Below are 14154 nucleotides of genomic sequence, written 5' to 3' on the forward strand. Positions count from 1 at the left end.
CAAGATTCTGCATTCTGGACCTGGATTCTAGACTGAACATTATTTTTGGAACTGGAGACGGATTCTGGACCTGAGATTTAAAACAGAACTTTGGACCTAGACTCTGAATCCTGTACTTGGACCTGAGTTTTGAATCTAAATGCTGGAGCTCGAGCGAGATTCTGCATTCTGGACCTGGATTCTAGACTGAAAATTATTTTTGGAGCTGGAGACGGATTCTGGACCTGAAATCTAAAACAGAACACTGGACCTAGACTCTGAATCCTGTACTTGGACCTGAGTTCTGAGCCTAAATGCTGGAGCTCGAGCAGGATTCTGCATTCTGGACCTGGATTCTAGACTAAATATTATTTTTAGAACTGGATACAGATTCGGGACCTGAAATCTAAAACCGAACTTTGGACCTAGACTCTGAATCCTGTACTTGGACCTGAGTTCTGAACCTAAATGCTGGAGCTCGAGCAGGATTCTGCATTCTGGACCTGGATTCTAGACTGAATATTATTTTCGGAAATGGAGACGGATTCTGGACCTGAAATCTAAAACAGAACACTGGACCTAGACTCTGAATCCTGTACTTGGACCTGAGTTCTGAGCCTAAATGCTGGAGCTCGAGCAGGATTCTGCATTCTGGACCTGGATTCTAGACTGAATATTATTTTTGAAACTGGAGACGGATTCTGGACCTGAAATCTAAAACAGAACTCTGGACCTAGACTCTGAATCCTGTACTTGGATCTGAGTTATGTACCTAAATGCTGGAGCTCGAGCAAGATTCTGCATTCTAGACCTGGATTCTAGACTAAATATTATTTTTGGAAATGGAGACGGATTCTGTACCTGAAATCTAAAACAGAACTCTGGACCTAGACTCTGAATCCTGTACTTGGATCTGAGTTATGTACCTAAATGCTGGAGCTCGAGCAAGATTCTGCATTCTAGACCTGGATTCTAGACTGAATATTATTTTCGGAAATGGAGACGGATTCTGTACCTGAAATCTAAAACAGAACTCTGGATCTAGACTCTGAATCCTGTACTTGGACCTGAGTTCTGAACCTAAATGCTGGAGCTCGAGCAGGATTCTGCATTCAGGACCTGGATTCTAGACTAAATATTATTTTTGGAACTGGATACAGATTCGGGACCTGAAATCTAAAACCGAACTTTGGACCTAGACTCTGAATCCTGTACTTGGACCTGAGTTCTGAACCTAAATGCTGGAGCTCGAGCAGGATTCTGCATTCTGGACCTGGATTCTAGACTGAATATTATTTTCGGAAATGGAGACGGATTCTGTACCTGAAATCTAAAACAGAACTCTGGACCTAGACTCTGAATCCTGTACTTGGACCTGAGTTCTGAACCTAAATGCTGGAGCTCGAGCAGGATTCTGCATTCAGGACCTGGATTCTAGACTAAATATTATTTTTGAAACTGGATACAGATTCGGGACCTGAAATCTAAAACCGAACTTTGGACCTAGACTCTGAATCCTGTACTTGGACCTGAGTTCTGAACCTAATTGCTGTAGCTCGAGCAAGATTCTGCATTCTGGACCTGGATTCTAGACTCAGATTCTGGACCCGGATTCGAGAGTTGAATTCTGAACCTCAGTTTTGGACTTTACTTCAGCTTTCTGAACTTGAATTTAGAACAGTGACCACAGCTCTAGACCTGGATTCTAAGTCCTAATTTAAGACCCAGATTCCGGACCGGAATGATGACACTCCACATTGGACCAGAGTTGTAGACTTGAACTCAGAACGTCTATACCTAGATTATTAAGCCTAAGTTTCAACCTCGGACTCAGGAATCTGAATCTGAATCCTGGAGCTGGGGTCCGGTCCTTAATTCTGGATTCTAGACTTAGGGCCAGCTTTTGATCCTTAATTCCGAACCTGGTACCTGAATTCGGGACGTGGACCAGGATTCTAGACCACGAATAATTTGACATAATCTGAAATAACATCAAAATTTACTATGTTTCTATTTCGCAAAGGAAATCCCGTCACAGAAATTACTTCAGTATTGAATCAATCCGCTCTCAGTTAAATCAGTTCTGCTGCGGGTCGTTCGCAGTGCGTGTTTCACTTCAAACATAAGCGATTGCGTCATCCAGCTGCTGTTTGTTTAAATTGAAGTAAAATACCTCGACGACCATGAAAATTACACAAATCAGTCCTTTCAAGGGCTACAAATGTTCACTAAAGTACGATTAGCATTGATTATCTGTTGAAATATGCAAATTAGAAGTGAAAATAATAAGTTTAGTGAAGGTATACAGTATGATAGACTTCAATTAGAATTTTTGTTTGTATATTTTTCCCGTTATTTTTAAGTTGATCTTTTGTGTATTAGTTTGAATGGCACTTTAGGGTCTCAACTCAAGACCAGATTCGAGTTGCGGAGTTCTTGAACTAAAACCAAATTCCACTCGACTTGACTCTTAGCTTAAGTTTTGGAACCGAAATCTGGAATTGAGATCAGAATCTTGACTCTAGACCAGGACTTTGGAACTAAATTTCGGCAATGAATTCTGGACTACCGTCTGAATATTAAAGCTTAATTCTGGTACTGAAATTTAGGTCAGAATTCAGTTCCAAAATTGCTAACCGGAATTCAGTTGCAGGCCTGGAACCTAAAATCGAAATACTGGACCAGAATTTAGATCCAAAATTCAGTTGTATTTCCAGTGTTCGATTCTAAAATGCACGCCCAGAGTACAGATTCTGAAACTAGAATTTGGTACCAAAACGCAGTTCCACATTCCGCAGTTTTAGAACTGAATTTTAGAGCTGAATTCTAGATCCGGATTTTAAGCCAGAATCCTGGGCTGTAGTTTTGAAGCTAGAATTCAGGTTCAGAATTCAGCGTCGAACCAGATTCGTATAGTCGGATTCAGTTCCAGAACACAGGTTTAGAGTGATCGGTTCAACAATCAGTTTTTGAATTCAGTCACAGAATCTAGCATCAAAATTAGGGCTCAGAATTCAGTTCCTGAATTCGGTTCCTGAATTCTAGATCCAGAATTCAGGTTCTTAAATATCAAAGAATCTGATTCATCCATTTTATTCGTATTCACGTCATCCGGTTATGTCTCATGACATTACATCCGCTTTTTTTTTTCTACACATGATTTTAGAGTACGATTACGACGTACGCGAATGATATTGATGTTGATCGCAGAGTTGTGGTAGAGGGTGTGATGTTCAGTAGAGAGCCGGGAAGAGATCGTCGACTGCGTAACCGACTACGCATGGGTAAGAATTTTACAATAGAGAATAAATAATTTTCCTAAAACTCGAACTGTTTTTTTTGTATTTTGGTATTTTTGGTATTTTGGTATTTTGGTATTTTGGTATTTCTGGTATTTTTGGTATTTCTGGTATTTTGGTATTTCGGTATTTTGGTATTTCTGGTATTTTTGGTATTTTTGGTATTTTGGTATTTCGGTATTTTGGTATTTTGGTATTTTGGTATTTTGGTATTTTGGTATTTTGGTATTTTGGTATTTTGGTATTTTGGTATTTTGGTATTTTGGTATTTTGGTATTTTGGTATTTTGGTATTTTGGTATTTTGGTATTTTGGTATTTTGGTATTTTGGTATTTTGATATTTTGATATTTTGGTATTTTGGGTATTTTGGTATTTTTGTATTTTGGTATTTTGGTATTTTGGTATTTTGGTATTTTGGTATTTTGGTATTTTGGTATTTTGGTATTTTGGTATTTTGGTATTTTGGTATTTTGGTATTTTGGTATTTTGGTATTTTGGTATTTTGGTATTTTGGTATTTTGGTATTTTGGTATTGTGGTATTTTGATATTTTGATATTTTGATATTTTGGTATTTTTGTATTTTGGGTATTTTGGTATTTTGGTATTTTGGTATTTTGGTATTTTGGTATTTTGGTATTTTGGTATTTTGGTATTTTGGTATTTTGGTATTTTGGTATTTTGGTATTTTGGTATTTTGGTATTTTGGTATTTTGGTATTTTGGTATTTTGGTATTTTGGTATTTTGATATTTTGATATTTTGGTATTTTGGGTATTTTGGTATTTTGGTATTTTGGTATTTTGGTATTTTGGTATTTTGGTATTTTGGTATTTTGGTATTTTGGTATTTTGGTATTTTGGTATTTTGGTATTTTGGTATTTTGGTATTTTGGTATTTTGGTATTTTGGTATTTTGGTATTTTGGTATTTTGGTATTTTGGTATTGTGGTATTTTGATATTTTGATATTTTGATATTTTGGTATTTTTGTATTTTGGGTATTTTGGTATTTTGGTATTTTTGGTATTTTTTTTGTTTTTTTTTTATTTTGGTATTTTGTTTTTTTTTGTATTTTTGTATTCTAGTATTTTGTTTTTTATTGTATTTTGGTATTTTGTTTTTTTTTTTTTGGTATTTTGTTTTTTTTTGTATTTTGGTATTTTGGTATTTTATTTTGGTATTTTGTTTTTTTTTTAGTATTTTGGTATTTTTGGTATTTTAGGTATTTTTTTTTATTTTGGTACTTCTGTATTTTGGTATTTTGATATTTTTGTATTTTTGTATTTTTGCATTTTACATCTTGCATTTTGCATTGTACTTTTGTACTTTTGCTGTACTTTTGTACTTCCTGTATTAGAATTTAGAGAATTTAGAAAATGTAGAGAATTGAGAGAATTTAGAGATTTTAGAGAATTTAGAGAATTTATAGAATTAAGAATTTAGAATTTATATACTCGGATTCAGTTCCAGAACACAGATTCAGAGTAATCGGTTCAACAATCAGTTTTCGAATTCAGTTCAGGTTTAGAGTTCTAGTTCAGATTCTATCATCAAAATTAGGGCTCAGAATTCAGTTCTAACATTCGGCTCCAAAATTAGGTTTACTGAATTCAAGATTCAGAATTCAGGTTCTTAAACATCAAAAAACTGATTAATCCATTTTATTTGTATGCACGTCACCCGGTTATGTCTCATGTCATCATCCGCTTTTTTTCGGTACATGACTTTAGAGTACGATTACGACGTACGCGAACGATATTGATGTTATTGGTGTTGATCGCAGAGTTGTGGTAGAGGGTGTGATGTTCAGTAAACAGCCGGGAAGAGGTCGTCGACTGCGTTAGAGAGAACAATAGAGAAGGAATTGCTATCCCTAAAGCCGAAAACAAATTATACTTGGCTTTCAAAAAACAATATTACATCTGATCATCTACAAAAAAAAGTAGTCACTGGTAGTAGGCTATGATTTTCACTCACGCAATAAAACAGACAGACAGGTGTCAAAAAAAATAAACGTTCAACCGATTGACTGTTTATAATTAGCTCATATCAGTTCGTTAAACGAATAAGGGTAATTTTGTTATGTCAATTAGAGACGTACAAAGCAAAAAAACAAATATTTGTGGCATTGCAAATATGGCACGATTATATAATTTCGCGGCAAAAGCAAACAGCATTGAGCAGCGCTCAGGTCAACAGGCATACAATCAGGGTGATGGGGAATATTGATTTCGGTTTACATTGTGCAATACAGTAAATATGGAAAGGATTTAAAAGTGACGTAAAACAGAATAAGCCGTTCGAGAAGCGTAAGAAGGGTTGGGGTGGGGAGCGAAAAGAGAAACCGAACTTCGTAAGCCGCACGTGTCCACCACCGGGAGTTGATCATTTTCATTCGTGACACACGGAAACAGGTAAAAATTTCCCATGCAAGAATCACGGAAAATGTGCAATTATTAATTGATCATCAATTTAGCTAATTGGGGCTTGATCCCCGGAATTGACCACCATCATGGGAACCGGGCGCTGTCAGTAGAATCATGCTGCTGGGTAAAAATTTGACAGATTGTCAACCGATCAGAACGGAAGTGTTTCTGTGCTATCAAGGTAGCCATGAAAAAAAAAACCTAAAAGCTGATAAATCACTGGTCAGTAATAATAAAAAAAACATTTCTAAGGATTCCTCAGGGGTAAAAAAAATGGTCACTTTATGCAACTAGCGTAGTAATTTTTAAGCTTGTTTGGATAGTTCGCTCGGCTAACCGGCGGACGTTGGCTAATTGAAACGTAGAAAGCTTGAAACGATTACCGAAGTCGAGTGTAATTCCAACAAGCTACAAGGGTGCTTTCTACACTTGAACTAAATCCGGAGTTAAAAGGAATTACATATTAGTAGCTTGGTAATTTACTTGCCAGCTCGGTTCCCACCCTCCCGGTCCGGACGGAGGAACACGAACTGGAACAACCCAGCTTATGCCAGTGCACTTCACAGGAAAGGTGGGTGGGTAGGTGCTGCGATTATGGTTCCGGCTAGTGCCGACGGGAGAATGATTCAGGACGGTCTTCGGATGACCGTTGGAATGCACACAAACAACGAATTTCATTTCTGTTTTCCTGTTTTCAGTTTTTGAGCAGCTTGGAGCAGTTTTTTGATCAGATTTTTCGAGCAGTTTCTACTTTTCGAGGAATTTTAAAAAGGTTTTAAAGCCATTTTTTCAGAGCAGTATTTTAAACTGTGTTTTTTTTTTGTTTTCAGTGTTCTATTTCTAGTTTTCGAGCAGCTTGGAACTGATTTAACGAACATTTCTTTCGAGCAGTTTTCAGATTTGTTTTCAATTTTCGAGCTTTTGTTTTGAGAACTGTGTCAGTGTTCAATTTCCAGATTTCACTTTGAAATTTTACTATTTTCAGTTTTCTGTTTTCACTTTGACTTCCGATTTTGGCTTCTAGTTTTCAGTATTTAGTATTCTGTTTTAAATTCTCTAGTATTTAGTCCTTAGTTTTAAGTTTTCACTTTTTAGTATTCATTTTTCAAGCTAGCTTAAGTTTTTAGTATTTAGATTTCATTTTTCAGTTTTGAATTTCAGTTTTTAGTTATGGTTTTTAAGTTCACACTTTTTAGTTTCCAGTTTTTTTCGGGCATTCTTTGAGCTTTTGTTTTGTGTTCTGTTTTCTCGTTTTAGTTAGAAGCGATTTTCAAAAATTTCGTGACGTTTTTTTTTCGGGCAGTATTTAGGACCGTTTGCTGTTTTCAGGTTTCGTTTTAAGTTTCCAGTATTCATTTCAGTTTCAACAGCTGAGTTTTCGTTTTCTGTAGTTATCGGTAATTTTTTTTTCAGTTTTCAATTTCTTGTTTCAAATTTTAAATATTTTAATTTTTCATTCATAAGTTTTCAGTCAATAATTTAAAGTTTTATTCTTATTTTTTCACGTTTCAGTTTTTAGTTTTATGTTCTAGATTTCCCAGATTTCCAGTTTTGTTTCTCATTTCAGTTTTAAATTTAAATTTTTTCAGTTTTTTAGTTTTCAATAAATAGTTTTTAGTTTTCTGCGTTCAATATTTTCAGTTTTTTGTTTACAATTTTAAGCTTTCAGTTTTCAGAATTCATTTCAGATTTTAGTTTCAACTTTCGAGTTTATGATTATCTAGTTATCAGTGCTCAGTTTTTCATTCTCGTTTATTTGCTTTTCAGTTTACAGATTTCAGTATTTAATTTCAAGTATTGAAATTTCCAGTTTTCCAGTTTAAAGGTTTTAGTTTCAAGTCTAAAAATTCACAGTGTTTAGCTCTAATTTTTTAGTCTTTCAGTTTTTTCTATTTTCAATTTTCAGTTAGGTTTGCAGTTCTCAGCATCTAGTTTTAAATTGTCAGTTTTAGTTTTTGATTTGCAGTTTTCAGTTTTCAGATTTCTTTTCTCATTTTCTACTTTTCAGTTTTACGTTTTTATGTTTTCAATCGTTAGGTTTTAGTTTTTAGTTTTCACTTTTCAGTTTTTAATTCTTGATTTTCAATTTTCAGTATCCAAGTTTTCAGTTTTCAATTTTGACTTTTCACTTCGAGCAATTTTCGAAACAGACTTTTCGAACAGTTTCGAAGCAATTTTCGGTTTTCTTTTAAGTTTTCAATTTACAGTTATCGTTTTCAATTCTTCGGTTTCAAGTTTTCGGTTTTCAATTCACACTTGTTCAGTTTCTAGTTCTCATTCAGTTTGTCATTTTCTAGTTATTATTGTTAAGTCATCAGTTCTCAGTATCTAGTTTTAAATTGTCAGTTTTAGTTTTCTGTTTTCAGTTTTTGGTTTTCCAATTTTCAGTTTTCAGATTTCTTTTCTCATTTTTTTACTTTTCAGTTTTTAATTATATGTTTTTATGTTTTCAGTCGTTAAGTTTTAGTTTTTAGCTTTCAATTTTCAGTTTTTAGTTGTTGATTTTCAATTTTCAGTTTTCAGTATCCAAGTTTTCAATTTTCAATTTTGACTTTTCATTTCGGGCAGTTTTCGAACAGTTTCGAAGCAATTTTTGGTTTTCTTTTAAGTTTTCAATTTTCATTTATCGTTTTCAAGTTTTCAGTTTCAAGTTTACGGCTTTCAATTCACACTTGTTCAGTTTCTAGTCCTCATTCAGTTTGTCAGATTCTAGTTAACATTGTTAAGTTTTCAGTTCTCAGTATCTAGTTTTAAGTTTTCAGTTTTAGTTTTTAGTTTTCAGTTTTTGGTTTTCCATTTTTCAGCTTTCAGATTTCTCTTCTCATTTTTTTGCTTTTCAGTTTTTAGTTTTATGTTTTTATGTTTTCAGTCGTTAAGTTTTAATTTTTAGCTTTCAATTTTCAGTTTTTAAATTGTTGATTTTCAATTTTCAATTTTGACTTTTCATTTCGAGCAGTTTTCGAACAGTTTCGAAGCAATTTTTGGTTTTATTTTATGTTTTCAATTTTCAGTTATCGTTTTCAAGTCTTCAGTTTAAATTTTTCGGCTTTCAATTCACACTTGTTCAGTTTCTAGTTCTCATTCAGTTTGTCATTTTCTAGTTATCATTGTTAAGTCTTCAGTTCTCAGTATCTAGTTTTAAATTGTCAGTTTTAGTTTTTAGTTTTCAGTTTTTGGTTTTCCAATTTCCGTTTTCAGATTTCTCAACTCATTTTTTTACTTTTCAGTTTTATGTTTTTATGTTTTCAGTCGTTAAGTTTTAGTTTTTAGCTTTCAATTTTCAGTTTTTAGTTGTTGATTTTCAATTTTCAGTTTTCAGTATCCAAGTTTTCAATTTTCAATTTTGACTTTTCATTTCGGGCAGTTTTCGAACAGTTTCGAAGCAATTTTTGGTTTTATCTTCAGTTTTCAATTTTCGGTTATCGTTTTTAAGTCTTCGGTTTCATGTTTTCGGCTTTCAATTCACACTTGTTTAGTTTCTAGTTCTCATTCAGTTTGTTAGTTTCTAGTTATCATTGTTAAGTCATCAATTCTCAGTATCTAGTTTTAAATTGTCAGTTTTAGTTTTTTGTTTTCAGTTTTTGGTTTTCCAATTTTCAGTTTTCAGATTTCTCTTCTCATTTTTTTACTTTTCAGTTTTTAGTTAAATGTTTTTATGTTTTCAGTCGTTAAGTTTTAGTTTTTAGCTTTCAATTTTCAGTTTTTAGTTGTTGATTTTCAATTTTCAGTTTTCAGTATCCAAGTTTTCAATTTTCAATTTTGATTTTTCACTTCGAGCAGTTTTCGAACAATTTCGAAGCAATTTTCGGTTTTCTTTAAAGTTTTCAATTTTCAGTTATCGTTTTTAAGTCTTCAGTTTCATGTTTTCGATTTTCAATTCACAATTGTTCAGTCTCTAGTTCTCATTCAGTTTGTCAGTTTCTAGTTATCATTGTTAAGTTTTCAGTTCTCAGTATCTAGTTTTAAATTTTCAGTTTTAGTTTTTAGATTTCAGTTTTTGGTTTTCCAATTTTTAGTTTTCAGATTTCTCTTCTCATTTTTTCACATTTCAGTTTTTAGTTTTCAGTTTTATGTTTTTATGTTTTCAGTCGTTAGGTTTTAGTTTTTAGCTTTCAATTTTCAGTTTTTAATTCTTGATTTTCAAATTTCAGTTTTCAGTATCCGAGTTATCAATTTTGACTTTTCACTTTTAGCAGTTTTTGATTTCAGACCTTTCAAACAAACTCGAAGCAATTTTCGGTTTTATTTCAAGTTTTCTATTTTCAGTTATCGTTTTTAAGACTTAAGTTTCAAGTTTTCGATTTTCAATTCACACTTGCTCAGTTTCTAGTTCTCATTCAGTTTGTCAGTTTCAAGTTCTCATTGTTAAGTTTTCAGTTCTCAATATCTAGTTTAAAATTTACAATTTTAGTTTTGAGCTTTCAGGTTTTGGTTTCCAATTTTCAGTTTTCAGATTTCTCTTCTCATGTTTTTACTTTTTAGTTTTATGTTTTTATGTTTTCAGTCGTTAAGTTTGATTTGTTGATTTTCAATTTTCAGTTTTCAGTATCCAAGTTTTCAATTTTCAATTTTGACTTTTAATTTCGAGCAGTTTTCGAAGCAATTTTCGGTTTTATCTTAAGTTTTCAATTTTCAATTATCGTTTTCAAGTCTTCAGTTTCATGTTTTCGGCTTTCAATTCACACTTGTTCAGTTTGTAGTCCTCATTCAGTTTGTCAGTTTCTAGTTATCATTGTTAAGTTTTCAGTTCTCAGTATTTAGTTTTAAATTTTCAGTTTTAGTTTTTTGTTTTTAGTTTTCAAATTTTGGTTTGCAATTTTCAGTTTTCAGATTTCTCTTCTCATTTTTTTACTTTTCAGTTTTTAGGTTTATGTTTTTATGTTTTCAGTCGTTAGGTTTTAGTTATTAGCTTTCAATTTTCAGTTTTCAATTGTTGATTTTCAATTTTCAGTTTTCAGTATCGAAGTTTTCAATTTTGACTTCCCACTTCGAGCAGTTTTTAACTTTTCAAACAGACTCGAAGCAATTTTCGATTTTATTTAAAGTTTTCAATTTGCAGTTATCGTTTTCAAGTTTTCGATTTTCAATTCACACTTGTTCAGTTTCTAGTTCCCATTGTTAAGTTTTCAGTTCTCAGTATCTAGTTTTAAATTTTCAATTTTAGTTTTTAGCTTTCAGTTTTTGGTTTCCAATTATCAGTTTTCAGATTTCCCTTCTCAATTTTTTAGTTTTTAGTTTTAGGGGAACGAATTTGCCGATTTCTCCGTAGTTGTTAATTTTTTTTGCGAAATTGAAAAAAAAGTCTAAAGTTAAAGCACAGATCCTTTGTCTCTGTCGTTTGTTGAATATTCCACCCCGTCCCCCCTCCACATCCAAACGTCATCCCCGCTCGCTGCTCTGTAATGAAGCAATGGAGAAATAGCGCACAGCCTGTCAGTCAGCCCTCCTCGCCGTTCGGTTTCGAGTGCACTCACTTTTTCGGTATTAGTTATGCAAATTATGCAAATTCTAACAAAACAACCACCCACCCGAAAATGTGTGTGTGTGTGTGTGTGTTTGTTTGTTTGTGATTGCACACTGCACTTCTGAAGGAAGGAAAACGACAACGACTAGGACGAGCGTCGTTTCCAGCGAGAGAGGATGAGGGATCAAACGATTTTCTGCTTGAAATATTCGCAAAGGTTGAACAGGTGGTGGTTGGAGTTTGTGACTGGATTGCGAGAAGGGAGGGGGGGGGGGGGTGTTGGTTCAGGAAATCGTACATTCAATGAGTTTCGGAGGAGTGATGAGTGGCGGCCGAGCAACGACATCGATTCGTACATGTTTCCTGTTTTTTTCCTCCACCCTCTCCTTCTTTCAGCTCTCAGCTCCCAAATCACAGTTCGTTACACGCAAAAGGCAAAAGGAATATCGCATTCGGCACATGGCGCCTGGATTTTGCCGGAAAAAGCAACAGCAGCAGCACTCCGAAATGGATTGACTAAATAAAACAAATAAGTAAATCGAATAAAATTGTAATTTGCTTGCTACCGAGAGTTCGCATATTGCTTCTCTCTCCATTTGCATTTCTGTCACACGGCTAATTGGAAGCATTGGCATCCTGAGCTGGGCTGGGCTCAAATCAAGGCGGAAAATTCGAACCCCGATCGGAAATCTCGGCACATGTTGGCTTTCCGGTCCAGGAGTGTGGGTGTTTTTTTCCTGTCCCGATTGTATTCCAGCAATAATTTTTAAAGCCCTTAGAGCCCCTTGGATGCGGGGTGATCAGGCTTTAAAAACTCCACCGGTTATTGCACATTCCAAACTTCCGAGCGATTCCTATTTCGTTTGGTTGGCTGCAAGATGGCAGATTTTTTTTTCGCTCTGATTCTGCCAAGGATCTGGCGGTGGGCAAACGAAAATTGTGAGTTTCAGGAAAATATGAATACCAATTTCGTGCTTTCGTGGTTGAACTGTTTGCCTCTCCGACTCCGGGTTCCGGAATGAGCCAAAAAAGGCACCCTTTCCGGTTACGTTTCTGTGTTCGCTACGGCTGCTGCTGCTGCTGCCGAAGCAGATAAAAGGAAGATTGATTCTCTTTTTCGGGATACAGCCTGCAGAGCAAAAAAAAGAGGAGAAAAAAACAAACTGAGGAAAGAAGAACGTTCTCCAGCTACTTCATAAATAATCATCTTCATTTTTTTGGTAGAAATGTATGCACATCTTTTTTCATCGCGCGCACTGGTGCTTGTTTGCCAAAAACTGCCAGCGCCTTTGCAAACGGGATCCGGATCCCATCCTCCTCGGTTCTCGGTTTCGGTCTGTGTTTGTAAGCCCAGAAATTTATTGCCGTTTTCCGTGGTGCGGAGTGCAGGTTGACGATCACTTTGACGATGGCCGGAGAACAAAAGCAAACCTCGCACACGGCACAGGAAATATGCTCGGCTTGGCTTGTTGGAATGCCACGCAATTTTTCATTTGTCACTGCGGGTACAAATTTCCGGCGAAAAAAGAATTCATCGGTTCACTGGCCACGACCTAGTTTCAATCGCACGGATTGATAAGCGGTCTTCGCCGGTGTTTTCCATGGTCTGTAACAAGAGACGGTGATAAATTTGGGAAACTCGGAATTAGCTTTCACCACAAAATGGAGTCGGAATGATGGATGTTGTCACCGAAATGAGCTTTTTCTTACGAACAGGATTCCGAACAATGGGAAGTTCAGACTCCTAGCTTGGAAGGAGAATAGCGATTTCGTGAAACTTAAAAGGATTTTTGAGATTGCATTCACTATAGATAGAATCGAAAACAACTTTCAAACACTACTCGAATCGAACCGTTCCGGGTAGAGAGAGTGGAAATGCTCATTTCCGATTGTGAACAGTACGTTAACCAATCAGTGGGTTATTGAATCGAATTCTCCTTGCAACAGTTTGTTACTGCACTGTAGCTCATAAGATCCATTTATTTGTAAGGATATACAGGAAGAATTAAGAGAACAAACGCGAAGTGTTCTTGAAAATCATTCGATCTAACGCTTCGTCTTCGATTCTTCGGAGTAAAACAGTTCTACCTGAACTGCTAGTGCAACTTAACTATATAACTTGAACCGAAAGGTTGAATCTATAAATTCTATTAATTCCGTAAACTCTGCAAATTCTGTAAATTTAATAAATTCTGTACATTCAGTGTATTCTGTAAATTCAGTAAAAACTCAGTAAAATGTCTGTGGAAATCTATTATATAAAAATTATAAAACTTGTAAACTCCTTAAAAATTTTGAAAAAAAACTGCAGAAACTCCGTAAATTCTTTACATATCCAGTCAAAGCTCTAAAAAAATTGCAAAAATATCCGGAAACGTTCTGTAAATATTCAGTGCAAATTCAGAAAATTTCATTAAATTTTTTCGGGCGATCGGTAAATGAAAATTGCAAAAATATAATACAAAAATTCGGTTAACACTTTGTAAAAAAATCTGTGAAAGTTATATTAAAAGTTAAAATTGTCAAATATTGTCAAATCAAATAGTCTGTAAAACTTCAGTAACAATTCTGTAAACATTTTGTATAAATTTCTAAAAAACTGTAAAATTATTGTAAAAATTCTGTTAAATTGTTGTACAAATTCTGTATAAATCTTTAAAAATTCTATAAAAAATTTTTAAATATCCGCAAAAGGTTTAAAAAACTCAGTTAAAATTCGTTATAAATTCTGCCAAAGTTCTGTAAAGATGCTGCAAATTATTTTAGAAAATTTAGTAGAAATTCTGAAAAAAAATTGTTAACAAAAAATTCTGTCCAGTTCTATAAACATTTTGTAAAAATTGCGTGAAAATTCTAAAAAACGTTTTGTAAACATTCTGTTAAATTGTTAATTTGTGCACTGAATTCTAAAGAAAATGAAAACTTTTGTGATTTTGTAAACATTATGAAAAAAATTTGATTAAACTGCTAAAAAAATTCTGTACAAA

At 34.1% G+C, this 14154-nt stretch overlaps 1 protein-coding gene across 5 annotated transcripts in view; it reads right to left on the reverse strand.

Annotated features, from left to right (window-relative positions):
* LOC131432715 (uncharacterized) overlaps positions 1 to 14154 on the reverse strand; it is a 368592-nt gene that overhangs the window by 152447 nt on the left and 201991 nt on the right. The gene's annotated exons all lie outside the window — the stretch shown is intronic.

Source organism: Malaya genurostris, chromosome 1 (genome assembly GCF_030247185.1).
Source record: "Malaya genurostris strain Urasoe2022 chromosome 1, Malgen_1.1, whole genome shotgun sequence".
Lineage (NCBI taxonomy): Eukaryota > Metazoa > Arthropoda > Insecta > Diptera > Culicidae > Malaya > Malaya genurostris.